Genomic DNA, 17,667 nt, shown 5'->3' on the forward strand with positions numbered 1-17,667 from the left:
TATATATTCCTTGTGGTGTTCGGATAACAGCCACTCAGTTTTGGTGAATGAGTCAAGGTGACCGTCAGCATCCACATCTTGGTATGTAGCTTTGTGGTTCTATGCCCTAGGAGTTACCATTTTTGAAAAATAAATTATGTTGGAAGAATATTTCAGAATTTAGTGATTTATACAGGGGTGCAAATGTAACCCTTCAAAGTGTATCCAGGGATTACTGATCTTGTAGTATACCATCAACCCACATCTTGCTATATTTGAATATCTGTTGTTTAATCTTCTTAGAACTACTGCCATGCTTCCTCAACTCCTTCTCTTTAAAAAAAGTGAAAATAGATGAACTGTCAGTTCTTTCATGGAGATCTTCTTACTTTTTGTCTTCCTCTGCCCAGACTGGAGTGGGTCTAGATGCCACCTGTCCAAAACTCCTAAGTCTTGCATTTCTCATAGAATAGATCACCTACTATAATAATTACCTGTTGATATCTTTGTGTCCTCTGCTAGGTAATGAGCTTCTAAATGACAAGAAGGTTGTCCTTCTCCCTCATATTTTCTTATTTCTTATATTCTGTATCCTCCGATATAAACACAGTGCCTCACACAGAGTGAGTACTTAATAAATTTGGGTAAATAATACTGGCAAGTTGGGGATTTTGCTGATGAGATTAAGTAGATAGAATAAAATTATAAACAAATAGATCGAAAAGTTAAAACACAAGTTCTTATCTGAAATACAATTTGTATGTTTACATTTACTGATTTTCCAAAAGGGTGCTTGAGATCATCCTTAAATTTAGCAAGGAGAGGTATAATAAAACAAAGTTATTTAATTGAGTGATCCCACACAGCTCCTTAAAGTGACATGGTGAGTCTTCATCACCTACACCCTACACTTTCCCATAACACTGTCCTTTCTGCCTTTCCACATTTCCTCTTTCCCACCTGGAACGTGATCTTGATGACTAGAATTCTGACAGTCATTTGGGGGCCTTAAGATAAAAGAATTACAAACCTCTATCCCGACATGTTTGAGCCACTGGACCAGCAAGCACCTACTTCCTGACTACTCACCACAAGAGAAAAATAAGCCCTACTGTGTTTAAGTCACTATGACTAGTAGTCAGATTAGTTATATTAGCCATATTCCTCGCTGATGGAACAGCCAAGCACCTGATATTATTCAAGCATTTTGAGACATCCCTATTGCCCACATCCTTACCTCCTTCCTCATATTCCTACTGCTCCATTAACATACATACCGGCACAGCACAGCACTCATACATATACACATACCTCATTCATCAGCTGGCCTAAGCCTGAAATTCCACAATTTGAGATTCATTTCCTTAGCGTAAGTCTTTGATCTTTTCAAAATGTGAATGTTCCTAGAATTAGTAACATGTAAGCATTAGACACTTACCCTTACAATAGACTTTTAGAGCTTGTTAATGATGTTGCCTGACACTTTGCTAGGAATCCACAAGTGTCTACATAAGACACAAACACTGCCTCAATGAAGTTACACTCCAAAGATAAAGTCATTCCTGAAAACTAACGTTAAAAACAGAGTCTAGGTGCTCAGAGAGAGGTGTGGACTTGTGTTATTGAGACATGAAGAAGGTAAACCAAATTCACTATGGTGAGCAAGGGAAAATTTCTCAGAGGAAATTCCATTTCAGTTGCATAGTCAGGACCAGTAAGAGTGAGACTATGTGTGTGTGCATGTATGCGTGCATGCGCACAGGATCAGAGGGAAGAGGTCAGCAGAGGGGACATTCTGGGGTACTGCAGGAGAGAAAAGGAGAAGTCCTGTGTACAATTTTATGAGTTTAAACTTTATGAAGTTAAAGAAAGCTACTGGAATATCCGAATACATGGTGTAATATGATTAGACTTGCATTTTTAAAAGATTATATGTTTCAGTAATGTGGAGAAAGAATTACAGGGAATAAGGCAGGAGATAAGGAGTCCAAAGAAGTTACCTCAGAAGCCAAAGTAAGCATGGATAAAGGTCTACAGCAGTAGCAGATGCTGGAACAGTATGGCTCGTGAGAAGGCGATAACTGGGAAATACTTAAGAGATCAGATTTTCAGGATTTGACAATTAAGTGGATTGGAAAAGTGTACAAGCATAGAAGTTGGGAATGCTGCCTAGGTTCCTCATTTGAGCAGCAATATTTATAACTATCCATACTAAACTTTAATAGATTCCAAACAAGTGGACAAGTTGAATTTTCAACACAAGCCACTCTGATTCCAAAACCTGTTAGATAAACCAGCACTGCCTCCTACTACCAAAACAGCCAACATTGACATATTTAATATTAAGAAACAGCATTTTGGTGGGAAACAACAGAGAGAATAGATTCACCTTATTTATTTTTTTTAATTTTGCATATTCTGTAAGACAGTCTTCACATAAAATTTCTCCCGGTATTTCCAAAATCTTTTCAACTACTGAAAAGAGTGAGACTGATGGAGATATTAGAGGCTGGTAAATAGTATTTGGCCAGATGGGTGACATGAAATCCCATAACAGTGACTTAGATATGCCGGTATGGGGTTAAATATATGTGACCAGTTTCAAAATGTCCTTCTGAAATATACCAAATATTCTGAGTCCATTGCTATTTCATTATGCTTCCACTTTTCTCCCTTCCCCCATGAAGCCTGAATTTTCAGTCATTAGTCACTGTGGAATGTGAGATTCTCTCAAATGAGGTTTCATTGTGACACCATAACAATTTCACCTTTCCATAGCTGAAATAATTTGAGGCATCCATATAATAACCAACACTAGAGATGTGTAAATAATCTGTCACAGGCCGTCAGTGATTAGAATTGTTTGTCTAAAAATGTCCTTAGGTCAGCTGGCAGGATGCTGTTCTTCTAACCTCTTCCCATTCTGGTTTTGTTTTGTTTTGTTTTTTTCCATTTGCTGATTTCTCACAGGATGTGAATTTGACTTCAATGTGACAGAACTATGAAGAACTTTTCACAATTAACCAAGACCATACTGTTTAGTCCATATTTCATTCATCTTTAATTCTTAAGTGAAATCTGTTGATGTTTATAAAAGATATCTTCATGGCATCTAATGATCCCTTGGTTCCTCAAAAGATGACTTCTTAGTCATGGAAACATGTCTTCATCTTTGTTCTTAATCTTTCTTCAAAGTAGCACTACTCATAAGAAAAGAGCTGGTTTATTCTAAGAAGAATGAGAGAGATCCTTAGCTATCTAACTTTGCTAATCTCCTGAAATATAAAATATTTGAAAATGTTTCAGCTGATCCCTAACACATTACACCCATGTAGGCAAAAATCACTGACATTGAAAATTAAAATCCTGCACTATTTTAAAATGCATATTTTGTTCACTACACTGATAATGAGTTCTTTTTAAAGGTATCACCGATTCAGGCACAAGTCACTAGCTGTCAAAAAATGGCAGATTGCTCTTCTGATAAAGTGACACAGCATGAAATATATCTTTGAACGTAGGCTCCTATTTAAATTGTGGAGCTCACACCTAAGGAAGCAATACCATTAATTGGAAAATATCTCAAGAAAGATCACCATAGGTTGCAACAATAGAGGATTCACTTATGGCTTTTGGATGAAAAGAATAAAAGAAAATAATGTTAATTTTGTCGTCAGTTCATACAAACTATTAAATGTGTTTTTAATGTGAGGAAATACATTTTTTCTGGTTTAGCTATAGCAGAAAAGCTGCCACTTTGAAACCTTTTCCATTTTATAAGATTCTTCTTTTATAAAGTTCTTTTACTTCAGTTCTAACACCATCATAGTCTTGTATTAAATTACCTAAAGATAATAATTGCCACTCTTCCAAAAATGCCTTGAGGTCTGCCCTGGTTGGAAGGAGAATGAGGGTTTGCTTTTCTGCTGGAAAGAGAGGGCTGGGTTTCTTTCTACTTGCACAACCTGCTATATGACAAACAGCCTCCTGCTGTAAAGATCTAAATTCAGATTCTTCCCCAGATTACTCGTTTGGGTTTTTGCTCGGTCCTGGAAGAGGAGCATTGAATGTTTTATACTGAAAGTCAAATTTAAGTTGAAGCAAAGACAAATGAAGAGGATGAAAAGCCACACTTCCCCCACGACACCAACTGGATCTATCCTAGAAAGCGGTACAAAGTTAGTGTTGTGGCCAAAGCACTTCATAGCTCCTGTTCATTCATCCCCAAATGCCATTCATTAGGATTTACCAACTCTAATCTGAAATCAACCTTATTCTCTTGCCAAAGAAGGCTGGACATGTAGAGGTATCTAATGGGAAAATCAATTTTGGCGAGGATAGCTAAATAGCAAATAGTTGATATAATTGTCATAGTGGCAATACTTCTAAAAATCCACAGATGAATTGAAATAAAGACATTCCCACTAGAGGTACTTAGGTGGCTCAGTCTGTTAAGCATCTGACTTTTGACTTCGGCTCAGGTCACGATCTCACCATTCATGACTTTGAACCCCACGTCAGGCTCTGTGCTGACAGTGATAGCCTGTTTGGGATTCTCTCTCTCTTTCTCCTTCTCTCTCTCTGCCTCTCCCCACTCTCTCAAAATCGATAAATAAACTCAAAAAAATCTTGAAAAAAAAAGACATTCCCACTATAAGAAAAAAATACAAGTATTTAATGTGCTCTAGTTACAATAGTCTTTATGTTTTGACATTTTAAACTGATCTTCCCTAATTGATGACAGAATCCCCTAGTCCCTTATAAAGACAAAGATTAACCATGGAATGCCCTCCCAATCCTTTCCTCAGAGATTGAAAAGTAATATGAGGAAAATTATAGTTCATATCTCCTGAGCTTCATCTTGTTGTGAAGATCTGGCCAGCAGCAAACATTCTTTCTCCCCTTACCCCATTCCAGTGCCTCCTGATCCATCAAGGACACAGTCTAAAGTGTCCAGTTCAAGACAAAAAGGAGCTCAAAACATGTATTCAGAACCAAGATGAATTTACCGAGTTAGGTTTTTCCAAAGTGGGCAGCTCCCTTTCAATGCATGCAACATTTATCAAATCAGCCTACAAACAATGTCCTATAGATCCTGTAGAGGAAATAAAAAACATTATGCATGTGGAAACTTAGATCTAGCAAGAAAATACCTAAGTATGCAAACATGTGCTATAAACATAGTCAACATTCAGCTCTCAACTTAACCATTACCTCAGAAATGCTTTCCTATTCCTCTCTCCTTGTTAGTCCTTAGCCCTTCTCCTAGTATACTTTTGCTTCCCTTTATAACACTAGCTGTAATATGCAATTATGTATTTACTTCATATTAATTTGTTTTATATTTGTCTTCCCCACTTAATTGTATGTTAGAAAGAGGCAAGAATGGCTTTCTCTGGCATTGTTTTTCCCTCTTTCTCATTGTTACTCAGAATTTAGCACCAATGCTTAGCACTGTCAAGGGGTGGATAGAAACGAATGCATGCAAGGACTTGATTCAATAACCAAAAGTGAAGTATAAGTAGAATTAATTGATCTGGGAAGACTTGGGAAGATTCCATAGCACAAGGAAAATTTAGATTACTAGGATTTCAACATTCAAAAGGGGAGAGGAAGAATGCATCCCCACTGGTTGAGGAAAAAAATGTGAGCAAACACAGAAAAGGAGGAAAGTGCAGGGAATAATTCTGGAGTACTGGGTTAGGTCAGAATATATAATTTATGAGGATGGAAGTAAAAAATAAATCTGAAGGGAAGTCAGGGACTACTTGTGGAGGTTCTGGTTGACATACTAAGAATTTTGGCATGTGACTTTACAAAACTTAGGCATGAAGGGTTTTTTGGTTTTGTTTTGGTTTTGGTTTTTTGTTTTGTTTTGTTTTGATCCTGTATGTATGTAGCTCCATTTCATCTCAAAAATAGATACAACAATGCTATACCAACTTTAACAAATTGATTCAGGAAATACTATATGTGGCTTTTTTCTATTGAAGATGCAGTGAAAAATTTTGATACCATTCATGTTGACTACAAAGCCAATATAATATTTAAATTTAAACTGATGAGAGATAGAACATAGGGCTGGATTTATGCTGTTTCTTCTTGGTCATTGTTTTCTTCCTCTGACATTTTATGAATAATTAGACTTTAATGAAACATACATCACCCCAAAGGTTGAACAGTCTGCCACCAGCTTCCATGGTTGAGTTCAGATGTGTGTATACTTGAATTAGCATGTGGGAAATGTGTATTTCCTTTGCTGAAATTAATAGTAGCATTCTTTGTCCCATTGGGTCAGGGTCTGCTCCCATCTTCCTTTTAATGAACATCGTTTTTCCCACGGGTCCAGTGTTGGGACAGGCTCCTGTGCCAGGAGGAGGCACATGAAAAATTCCTGAATTAAACATAATGGTGCATCAAATTGAGCCTTTCCTATTCCAGGCAATTAGAATGTGTTACTCTGTCCTCCTATCTATCTCTGCTGCCTTCTGTACCCATGGCTTTTTGATCTTAACTTTGGATTTGGCCTTTACAATTTGTGACTTTTGTTTCCAGTTTGGTGTTTTACTTCTTGACTATCCTGACCTTCAAAGTCTATATATGCGTTGAACTGTTTGCTTTCTTAATTACTTCTTTGACCTGATAATAGTGATAAATACAGTAAAGCCCAACAGGGTACTTGATATCTGCCAATTGTTATATGCACATTATGGCACTGAAATAGTCCTTCAAGGTGTGGATCCCTGTTCCCATTTTGGAATGGAAACAGAATTTCTAAAATGATAAATAACTTTGTCTAAGTCACATAGCTGGTAGATGGCAGAGATAGAATTTATACCAGTTCTGTCTGCTTCAACATCTATTTTCTTTTCTAACCTACCACATTAACACTAAAATTCCTGCTTCTTAACTCCTGCACATCTAAGCTCTTCATTTCCTACCAGTTTGCTGACTCACAGCCTGGGCTAAACCTATAAAGTCCCTTTTTCCAACTATAACTGATTTATGAAACTGGGGAAATGAAATCAGGTTGCAGCTTTTACCTAGTCTGTTGGAAAAACACTGACTATAGAGTCAGAGACATTAATTAGAGTCCACTCTCTTTAGTTTCATATACACTACAAGCCTTTTGGAAAGCTGTTTACCCATTCTGAACACAGATGCCTCAACTACCAAATTAAAGGACTTCACTAGATAATATATAGCAAAACCATCAGGCTTTCTCTCTGGGGCATGCACTCCGCCCATCTGTGCTGGCACAGAGACAGGCTCTATCTATCCAGTTCTGACCCCCTACCATATTTGAAATCATATCTTCCTTGTGCTTTCTTGACCAGGCAACAATTGTCACTCTTTTTTTTTAAAAGGATAGAGTGTCCCCTTCATGAGAGAACCCCTGGAAAATCCTTTCAGATTTCATTACCTGGAAAGGCTTACGTTCTTGTGAGTAATGCTTCATATATTAACTCTACAGATACTATGAACTTTTAAGTCATCAGATTCTTTCCTTGTTTTGGCTGCTAGAAAACTCAAAACCAACTGTTGGCCTACCTTCAGGAACTATTAAAACTCTCATGGCATGATTTTGGTATGCTAAATTTCTATCCAATTTCCCTTACTATTTATTATTTACTTTTGTTTTGATTGCTACAACTATTCATTTGTTCTCCTTATCCTGTATATGGTCTGTATTGCTGTAAGTACCTTTGAAAATATTTTTGAATTAGAGAGTAGGGCAGAAATGTATACTACTGATTGAGTAGTAGATAGGTGCAATAGGTAGACTCACAAATAAACCAATAAATAACTATAGTATACCAGGACTTTCTTTTCTGCAGTTACTGACCAAACAGTACATTTTAGTTTTAACATGCTTGGGTCTTGATTATTCCATAAAAGCTTATACAAGTGTCGAAAAGCGACATTGCCTTTAGCCAACTGAAAACACCTTCAATAGTAGAATCATTAAAAATTATTACACCACAGAATAAAATCTGTCTGATTTTCATCAGGACTTTGTGTAAGACAAAAAGTGATGTGTCAATTTTACCTGGAAAGTAAATCCTCTGTGTTTTTGTTGATGCCAGCCAAACTGAAAGGAATCATAACACTGTCAAATCAATCAAACAATTAGCCCTTATTAGGATTATGATTCAACAGTACGTACACACCCATATATAAAAGACCACTTTGTTAAGAATGGGGACACCACAGCCTTATAAGAATAATCCATTTGGATTTATAAAAGTCTTGATCCAGCTTAGAACTCTGAATCTCATAGAATCAAACTTCTTAGATGCTTTTCCTCACCCTCCTCTAAAGCAAATCAAAACACTCCTATTTCCATCTGGATTAGAAAAAAATAACAGCCTTTTCATTAGGTTTGGTGTTTAAAGAACTAATTAGTAAGAAAACACTGCGTGTGCTGCAACTGGTACTGAATTTGAAACCTGCAGAAATTCCTCTAGACTTTTATTTTACTCAAAGCATGTTTATTGATCAATTACCATATGCCAGGCCCTGTGCTAGATACTGAGAATACAGTGATAAATAAGACAGAGTATCTGTCCTCTTGGATCTTACATTCTACTAAAGTGAAATGGTAAGAGTGCAGTGCAATACAGACAACACGGGGGGGGGGAGGGGGAAATAAAATAACTGTAGGTATTAATAAAAATTAAAAAAAATAGAATGGAACAGTAAGATTACATTAGTATATAATTAAGGAAACAGGCTATTTAAAACAAAGGTAATGAATTTGTGGAAGAGCTGAAGAATCAAATAGGGTGGTGAGATTTTCCAGAGATTAGCAAAAGCAGAACATCATTACCACTCCTAGGCTGGAGGGACAAAGACAGTAGGTTAAATTAACCACATTCTAAATACTGCGGTCACCTGGCAGAAGCTGAAATCACACTGCACATGAAGGAGTGAGCGGGAGCCACAGAGAAAAAAAATAGGCATCGCTGGAGACGCCACTCCAGTCAGAGGGGCAGGGAAATTCCTTCCATCTCTGCATCAGTGCCATCCGTTGATCAGGAAGCCAGCTGACATGCCAGCCTGGAAAATACCACCTGCAGTAGTCAGCACCACAGTCCAGTAGTCTGGTGGGAAATGGGCAAGGAGGGGATTTGAAGTCAAACAAGATTAGGCTTGCACAAGAATAGAGTGACCAGGGATGGTCAGATTAGGATGTGGGATGGGATGGGGTAGTTGGGATGGTCAGATTAGGATGTGACATTTGAGCAGGGACCTGGAGATGTGAAGGACAAAGCCATAGGGAGATCTGAGGACAGCATTCCAGGCAGAGTAACAGCAAGTTCAAGTCCCTGAGAGAGGAAAAGACCTTGTCAAGCCTGAGCAGAGACATGAAGACGACATGCGAGGGGGTGATAGGAGATGTAATCAGACACCTGGTTGGAAACAGCTCATTGTAAGGCCTTGGGGGGTCATGGGAGAGTTTAGGTTTTATTGTATTGAGTAAAGAAATGTTGACTTGTCTTTTCTATTTGCAAAATAGGCACTGTGGAAACTGAGCATAATACTGCTTAAAACTCGCCTGCCAGTCTTAGGGAAAAATGGCTCAACTCTGATCTTTTAGGGGCAATAATAAGACCTGGAGCAAAATTCTCCAGCTATGCTCCTTGGTTACATCTCCTCAACCTTTGCCTACAAGTCTCCTCATCCTCGCCAACAATGCACACATAATCAAATTAATTGGAGGAGATTTGTGAGGAAGCACCCAGAGAGAATGCATTCTTAACTATCACATTCTTCATCCTATGTAATGTAGGGAAAGTTTCAGTAAACTTCAAGCTGCCAACTTAGCTGCTGATAAACATTCTGGCATCCTCGTTTTCTCCTGATTCTTTCTAAGCACCATAGTTAGGAAATTTCTGTACCTTGGTTTATTACTTTATTGTTCTTTATTTTCTTAAATGGTGATTTTTTTTTCAACGTTTATTTATTTTTGGGACAGAGAGAGACAGAGCATGAACGGGGGAGGGGCAGAGAGAGAGGGAGACACAGAATCGGAAACAGGCTCCAGGCTCTGAGCCATCAGCCCAGAGCCTGATGCGGGGCTCGAACTCACAGACCGCGAGATCGTGACCTGGCTGAAGTCGGACGCTTAACCGACTGCGCCACCCAGGCGCCCCAAATGGTGATTTTTTTTAAAGTAAGTTATTAACGAGAAATTTGAACTGTATGGAAACGGTCTTTTGTCACATATAATATTGCCATTCGGTTGTTAATGACTTTAGGCACTATAATTTTTTTTTAATGTTTATTTTTGAGAGACAAAGCACAAGTGAGGGAGAGGCACAGAGAGAGAGGGGCAAAGGATCAAAGTGGGCTCCAAGCTATCAGCATAGAGCCTGACCCAGGGCTCAAACTCATGAACTGTTGAGACCATGACCTGGGCCAAAGTCCAATGCTCAACTGAGCTACTCAGGCACCCCAGGCACTATGAATTTATATAGTATAGATTCATTTTCTTCATGATCTTCTACTTGTTAACCAAAATTTATTTAAATCAATTAGTAATTATGGAAAACATTTTCTCTCTTTTTTTAATGTTTATTTATTTTTGAGAGAGAGAGAGCGCACACTTGCACCAGCAGGGGTGGGGCAAAGAGAGAAGAAGAGAGAGAATCCCAAGCAGGCTTTGTGCTATTTGCACACGGCCCAACAGGGAACCTGATCTCATGAACTGTGAAATCATGACCTGCTGGATGCTTAGCCAACTGAGCCACCCAGGCACCCCACATTTTTTGAATGTTTATCTATTTATTTTGAGAGAGAGAGAGAGAGAGCAAGCACAAGCAGGGGAGGGGCAGAGAGAGAGAGGAAGAGAGAGAGAATCCCAAGTGGGTCCCACACTGTCAGTGCAGAGCCCAATATGAGGCTCAATCCCATGAACGGTAAGATCATGACTTGAGCCAAAATCAACAGTCAGATGCTTCACCACCTGAGTCATCCAGGCACCCTGGAAAACATTTTCTCTTTAAAAATTTATGAAGAACACAAAACAAATGACAAAAACCCAAAAAAATGTTTTAATAAAAATAATTTTTGTGGAGTATTAATGATAAATTACATTAAGGTAAATCGGATATTCATTTGTTCAGGTTATTAATTCTTAAGTACCTGCCACATGCCAAGCATCATGGCAAGTATTGAGGACACAATTGGGATATGGTCTTAGGCACAGTACTTGACCTCCTAGAGACTTATGATTAATGACCACATCATTGTACTTCCTGTGGCACTTCCTTTGCACACAGGAGGCACTAAATAGCTATAGGCCAATTGAATGAACAAGTGACTCTGTTTCATGTATTAATGTCATCAGAATGAATCAACTTCCATAAGTTAACTTCCAGTAGCCAGATGAGTACATGTCAGAATACCAAACAGGTTAAACAGAAAACTGACTTCATTCAGTTAGGGTATAACTAAACGTTCAGAACTGAAATGGTATATTTCAGTTGTGTATTACTGAAAATTGAATATGGAAACATCTTAAAAATTATACAGCCAAGTAAAGTTTTGGAAAAGAAAAAGAAAAGAAATGCCTAAATTGACATTCCCAGTAAGAAGGAAAGATTCACAATGACTGGGGCAAAGTAGTACAGCTGATAACCCAATAACCCAGTACTTGCTGCCTCTCTTATATAAAATATTGGTGTTTTAAATTGTGTGATATAATGTGGAAGCAAATTAGCATAACATATAAAACAGAAAGGAGAATGTCAGTTGTTTCCAACATGTCTCTGGAAAATTATACTCAAAGTTCACATAATGGGAGCATATAAGATGTATGAATATGTCAAAGATCAATGTTCCCTATATAATAATACAATTTTTCCTCATTTACCCCATTCTTATAGTCTTTCAAACCTGTAAAAATTGTCTAACATGATATATTGACAGGCATGTGGTCAGAGATAAAGTGAAAATCTATTGTATGACTAGGAAGTTAATTAACCTAACAGTAATGATTACTATAACAATCTCTGAACGTCTTGGAACCTGAAATTCTCTAAATGTTTGGTGATGTAAATTTTAAGAGCATTAAATGTTTCAAAGAACCAAGTCAGGATCAATGAAAGAATAACCAAATGAATAGGACTATGTGTCAGCCTTGTGCTAGACACTAGCGAATATTATGTAGAAATAATACCTAAAGAAAAGTGATGAAGAATTCAACCTCCATCATTTCACATAGTTTAAAATATAAGCTGAAAATAATTTTGTCAACTCACAAGAGAGAAATATTCTACCAAATGTGGCCAAAGATCTGCTTTTCTAAGGAAATAAAAGGAGTTCATTGTATCCAGATTTAGAATAAATCTGTTCCTGCAAGCAGAGGCATCTGTTGTTACTAGTATTTTTGTGTGTATATGAATATGAACTGAATATGAATTTTACTTTCATAAGCTTCTTTTTACATCTAGTTTTTAAATTCAAAAGTTCTGGAGAGATTTAAAGGGCAGTAGTCTTCCCCAAACTCTAAAGGGTGTAGGATGTATTTTTAACTAGAAAGAAGAATGCCGGGAAACGATATTTTTCTTTATCCCAGTGACTCCGAGTTTTTAAAAAAGTGATATAATAGCCTGTATTTGTGAAAAACCAAAGACCACTACAGCTTTTTGGTAACAGGAATAAACCAAGAAAATCTGAAGCATCCTCAGGCCTAGCACAATGGAATGGGGTCGTGAATCAGAAGATCATGGAATATATTTCTTCCTTTAAAATAAAATGAGCACATACCCAAAGAAAATGGCTGCTGTGGTGGTCGATTACCCCAGTTGAAGTCCAGGCTTTTGACCTGGGTTTAGCTTTCCCCATGTATCAGTATGAAGATTTGCCTGCATTCTGCCAGGTACCATCTCCACAGCTGAATTTTTGGCAGAGAGAAATGCTGATACTGGAGGTGGTCAGAACCGGGCTCCAGGCCCAGCTCTACTCTTCCTCAGCTGTATGACCTTGGGTAAGTGGTTTACCTTTGCAAACCTCGTCAGTTTCATGGGAGGCTGAGGAGTGTAGGAGATAAAGCTTATCTCTCCACTACTGAGGGGTGTTTTTTCCAGGTCTGGAGACCCTCCTTGGCCTCTCTCCATGTTCTATTTACCTTGTTCTGCCTCTGGGGCAAAACTTCTCTGATTAGTAAATTTGAATGAATAATTACTCACACGCAGTTCTAAGGAGCAAGCATAGCCACCAAAATCACAGGAAACAAAGATATATTCTGCTTTTCTCTGCCTTAAATCTTACCTGGGAGGCCTGTCCCAGTTCAGCATTGTCATGATTGGTGGAGAAGACTTACAGCCACATCTTCCAAGGTGGCTTCTTCTTACAATCAAGGTGATACTTACCCTCTACTTCTCTCAGTTTTCTTATTTCTCAACAAGTTTAGAAGCCTGGTGGGGAAGAGGAGTGCTATTCACCAGGTGCCACTTTGGAGATCCCCATATTCATTGTTGTTAGTACTGTCACTGCTCATTCACTGATTTGGGAAAAGGGGAAACGGTTAAAACTCTTGAGTATTCTCCATCAGCATTCCTCAGGATTTCATTAATATCTATTGGATAAATTATAAAATATTGAAACCACATGGAACTTTTAAGGACCATCTAATCTAATGCCATTATTTTGTACAAAAAGAAACAGTAGTTCTTAAATGTATCCCAGTCCTGCAGCCAGCCAGCAGCAGGACATCCTTCTTACCACTCCTTACTGTACCCCTGCACTAAGTGAGTCACTCATTCTGTTTTATTTTTGTCCTCTTTTTTAACTAATGAGGTGTTCTTCCTCAATTCAGAGTTGGGGTTTTTGGAGAGACACCGAGAACCTCAGAAATAAGGGGGTGGGGCATGGGGACAACTAGGAAGAAGCTTACATCACTCAATTTGACTGAGGACAGGAAGTACCATATTCAATATTAGTTTGTCCTAGTTTTTCAAAGCAAGCCAAAGATTTGCAAGCCCGGTGGTTCACAAAGTGTAGTGCAGCAGCCCTGGCAGCAACCGGAGACTTGTTAGGAAGGCAAATTCCTGGCCCCACCCCCAACCTACTGGATTAGCCTTCCAGAGCTGCCATAACCAATGAGCACAGACAGGGTGGCTTGACCAACAAGAATTTACTGTCTCACAGTTTTGGAGGCTAAGAGTTTCAGATTAGGGTGCTCACAAATTTGGTTTCTCCAGAGGTCCCTCGCTGTCTGACTTGTAGATGGCCACCTTTCTGCTGTGTCTTCACATGGCCTTTCCTACATGTGAGCATACCTGGAGCGTCTTCCTCTTCTTATAGAGAGGATCAGTCATGTTAGAGGCCCCCCCTTTATGGCTCATTTCATCTTAGTCACCTCTTTCACTCCTCTAGCTCCAAATATAGTCACAGTCTAAGGTACTGGGGTTAGAGCGTCAATATATATAAATTTGGAGGAGACACAATTCAGTCCATAACACCTGTTGAGTTAAAAAATGCAATGGTTGGGACCCAGCAATCTGTGTATTATTAAGCCCCTCAGGCGATTTTCATGCCAGTTAAAGTTTGCACGGATTAATCTAAGTCTAAAAGACATCAGGACCAGTGTTGTTTTGGCACACACGAGCATGTGAAAGAAATGGAGCTAACTGTGGCAAGGGCCTGGCCACCAAAGGCATGACTGTGAGTATGCATTCAATACTGTGCGAGTGCTAGATGCACGTGCAGTAGCAAGCAGATTCACCTCCCCAGTATTCTTGCCCGATGGCCTTGGGAAGTGGACTGAACCTCTTGGATTGAGTGACCACCCTAATTGGATTCTTAGATAATCCTGGAAGTGGTGGGATCTCCAAAGAGAACGAATGCTTTATTTCAACACATTGATGCCCACCTTCAAATGCAAATAGAAAGCAGAAGAGGTCATAAATTATTTACATCATTATTGAGATTAAATCTGAAAGGAAAGATTACTCTGTTTTCTGCATGAGGGAGGAAGGGGTTAAAGAGAAGGACAGACTTTAGGATTTAAACTCCTGGCTGGAGTTCAGAATCACCTGAGCAGATTGGCAATAAATGGATTTCTCAGTCCCACTCGTGACTGAATCAGACCTTCCAAAGACAGGGCTCAAGACGAAGACTGAAGCATGGATTTCTGGATAAGTGGGAAGTTGGAATAACATACAGAGTTAATTGAACTAGTAGTTCATCATTATTAAGCAACAGGGATACAAAAATAGCACTCACACTTTTTGTCACATGTTTTATAGGAACTGGAAAAAGAAGAGAACGATGTGAGAGAAGCTTATCACAAATAATTCCAGATTAGAATTTAGATAGTATGAAATGATAACACCGATCTAGGAAATGGATTCAAAACTATTTCTCCTCTCTCTTTCCTTACCCTACTGCAAGCTTTCTGCATGAAGCTGTCAGCACCTTGACCCATTCACCACACACAGGTATGCCACTCTCTGGCATGACGCCACACCCCTTTTGAAACTCTTACTTTCCATTGCTCTTTAATCTTAATATGAATTACCCAAGAATAAACTATCTTTTGGTGCACCTGGGTGGCTCAGTCATCTGAGTATCCAACTCTTGATTTTGGCTCAGGTCATGATCCCAGGGTCATGGGATAGAGCTGGCATCAGTCTCGATGCTGAGCATGGAGCCAGCTTGAAATTCTTTCTCTCTCTCTCTCTCTCTCTCTCTCTCTCTCTCTCTCTCTGTGTGTGTGTGTGTGTGTGTGTGTGTGTCTGCTTCTCTCCTCTGCTCATACGTGCTCTTTCCCTCTCTCTCAAAAATAAAAAATAAAAAAAGAATAAGGTATCTTTTGTCAAAATTCACATTGAACTTTAAAGAACTATTTCTTCAGAGGGTAATGAGCTAAACAGTCACTTGTGACAGTTATAAAAGAGATTCTGAAAATCCACTCAACTTCTTATGCTCCCCTCCCCCAAATCTGAAATAAATTTGGCTAATTTCAAACAAATTAAGCAAAATAATTCCCTTTTGCAATTTTGGGATGATTTATTATAGTATCTTCTTGTCGTGTGTCTGTTTCTAAAAACTCCTTTTCCCTGTATACCAAAATTAGCTTACTTTTATATAAAGGTCTTGCTTCCTTTATTTATTTTCTAGATCCCACCTCCTTGCTTTTTCAAAATTAGATTCTGGATGTATGCAAAATAGGATTATGTGTTTTATCTTCCTAACTTCAACAGAGATGACTAGAAACTCTTACATGGCAGGGTGCCTGGGTAGTTCAGTCGGTTAAGCATCCAACTTTGGCTCCAGTCATGATCTCACAATTTGTAAACTCTTAAACGGCTACTTATTCTACCTCTAATACAGGCCCCAAAAATCAACTGTGCATAAATCAGGACAGGTTTGTGTGATGCATGTAATAAGTTGTGGCAAGATCCTTGCAGAGGTTTTGATTAAAGCACAAACTAAAGACGATATTGCCTTGTTTATTCCAAACAGCCTCCTATTATCAAAGCTTTTTTGTTAGTTTGTTTTTACTTTTGTCCTTCTTTTTGCAACCTTTTCTGTTTCCCACCATATCTGAGTATTTGAACTATAATTTCTAGAAGGTCATCAGTGATCACTCATTGGTATAACTGTCACATTCATCTGTGAATTCAACTGTGTGGCAGTTGGTAATCTCAATTACTTGATATAGCTCCCATAATATCATAAAAAGATTGCCTTTAAATAACTCTCTTCCATCTGCCTTAGATACCAATGGTGAAGAGGCTCCAAATTAATTGAGAGTTGTGGTTAAGAATGTTAATTAACTTGTTTATATCATACTTGTTTCCCAAACCTGAATGTGAAAACAAAATACAGTATAATTATTCTTTAGAATCTACCCCTGTGTCTCCATATAAATTTTGCACCTGCCTCAGATCTTTCTCTGGAGCTTTAAGATCTGTCAGCAACATTACACAACTACCTGTTAGAATTTAAAGAATCAATGGAACCATTCTGTGTGATTCCTGTGGTTTGTCTGAACACAGCTCTTCTCTTCCTGAAAGCACTAAGACAAACAGGTTTATAAGATAAAATGTAGCATTTGCATACAGTTCCCATTGATATATGGTCCCATCATTTACGAGTTGTTTTGCAGACTAAGGAACATAATAGGTACAGGGGTTATGAGGGAGATACTCTCTTCAAACCTCAAGGAGCTTCCTGTACAAAATGAAAAAAGTGTAGTGTCACAACACAATTTGTTCCTCTGAATGCCAATTTTCAGCAAGAGGTTATACAGGAAAAGGGTGAAATAAACATGGAACCTGTCTTCCAGGAGTTCACAGTCAAATAGGAGAGAGGAAGCAAAAAGGAAAAGGAAGCTGAAAATGACAAGTATTTTCAGTGAGGCATAAAATGCACTAGGATTGAAAGGAAGATAGCAATATGATCAGGAATGCTCAGAGCTGAGCTTATGCTATTTTAACAAACAGTAATTATAAAAGGCTCTCAGAAATTTCTTTTTAGGAGAAGGATTCACAGATAAAAACTCTTCCAATGGATATTAAAATTATTTTTCAATGTGTATCACGATAACAGGATACAGTGTACTTGATGGCTTATGCTAAATAGAAACACATTTGCATAGCATCTGATCTGCAGTTTTTTCAAATGTTTTTGTTGGAAGTTAACAGAAGCCTTCCAGGTGTCACTGTTTTTGCT

General features: G+C 38.3%; 1 protein-coding gene across 18 annotated transcripts in view; it reads right to left on the minus strand.

The window, feature by feature from the left end:
- The window catches only part of LOC124518707 (uncharacterized), a 106,149-nt gene that overhangs the window by 15,696 nt on the left and 72,786 nt on the right, over nucleotides 1-17,667 (minus strand). For 4 of the 18 annotated variants that reach the window (XR_006963791.1, XR_006963743.1, XR_006963745.1 and 1 more), the window contains 5 exons: nucleotides 13,258-13,403; nucleotides 8,875-9,039; nucleotides 8,030-8,089; nucleotides 6,141-6,373; nucleotides 4,989-5,074 (listed from right to left, as the gene is read on the minus strand). The exons of 5 other annotated variants lie outside the window; for them this stretch is intronic. The gene's annotated coding sequence lies outside the window, so the exon portion shown is untranslated. The remainder of the gene's footprint in view (nucleotides 1-4,988; nucleotides 5,075-6,140; nucleotides 6,374-8,029; nucleotides 8,090-8,874; nucleotides 9,040-13,257; nucleotides 13,404-17,667) is intronic. 9 more of the 18 variants (XR_006963773.1, XR_006963749.1, XR_006963746.1 and 6 more) reach the window with 9 other exon arrangements.

The sequence above is a fragment of the Lynx rufus genome, unplaced genomic scaffold, assembly GCF_022079265.1.
Source record: "Lynx rufus isolate CCGP_SWC_20201006 ecotype Redwood Valley unplaced genomic scaffold, mLynRuf1.p SCAF_1, whole genome shotgun sequence".
Lineage (NCBI taxonomy): Eukaryota > Metazoa > Chordata > Mammalia > Carnivora > Felidae > Lynx > Lynx rufus.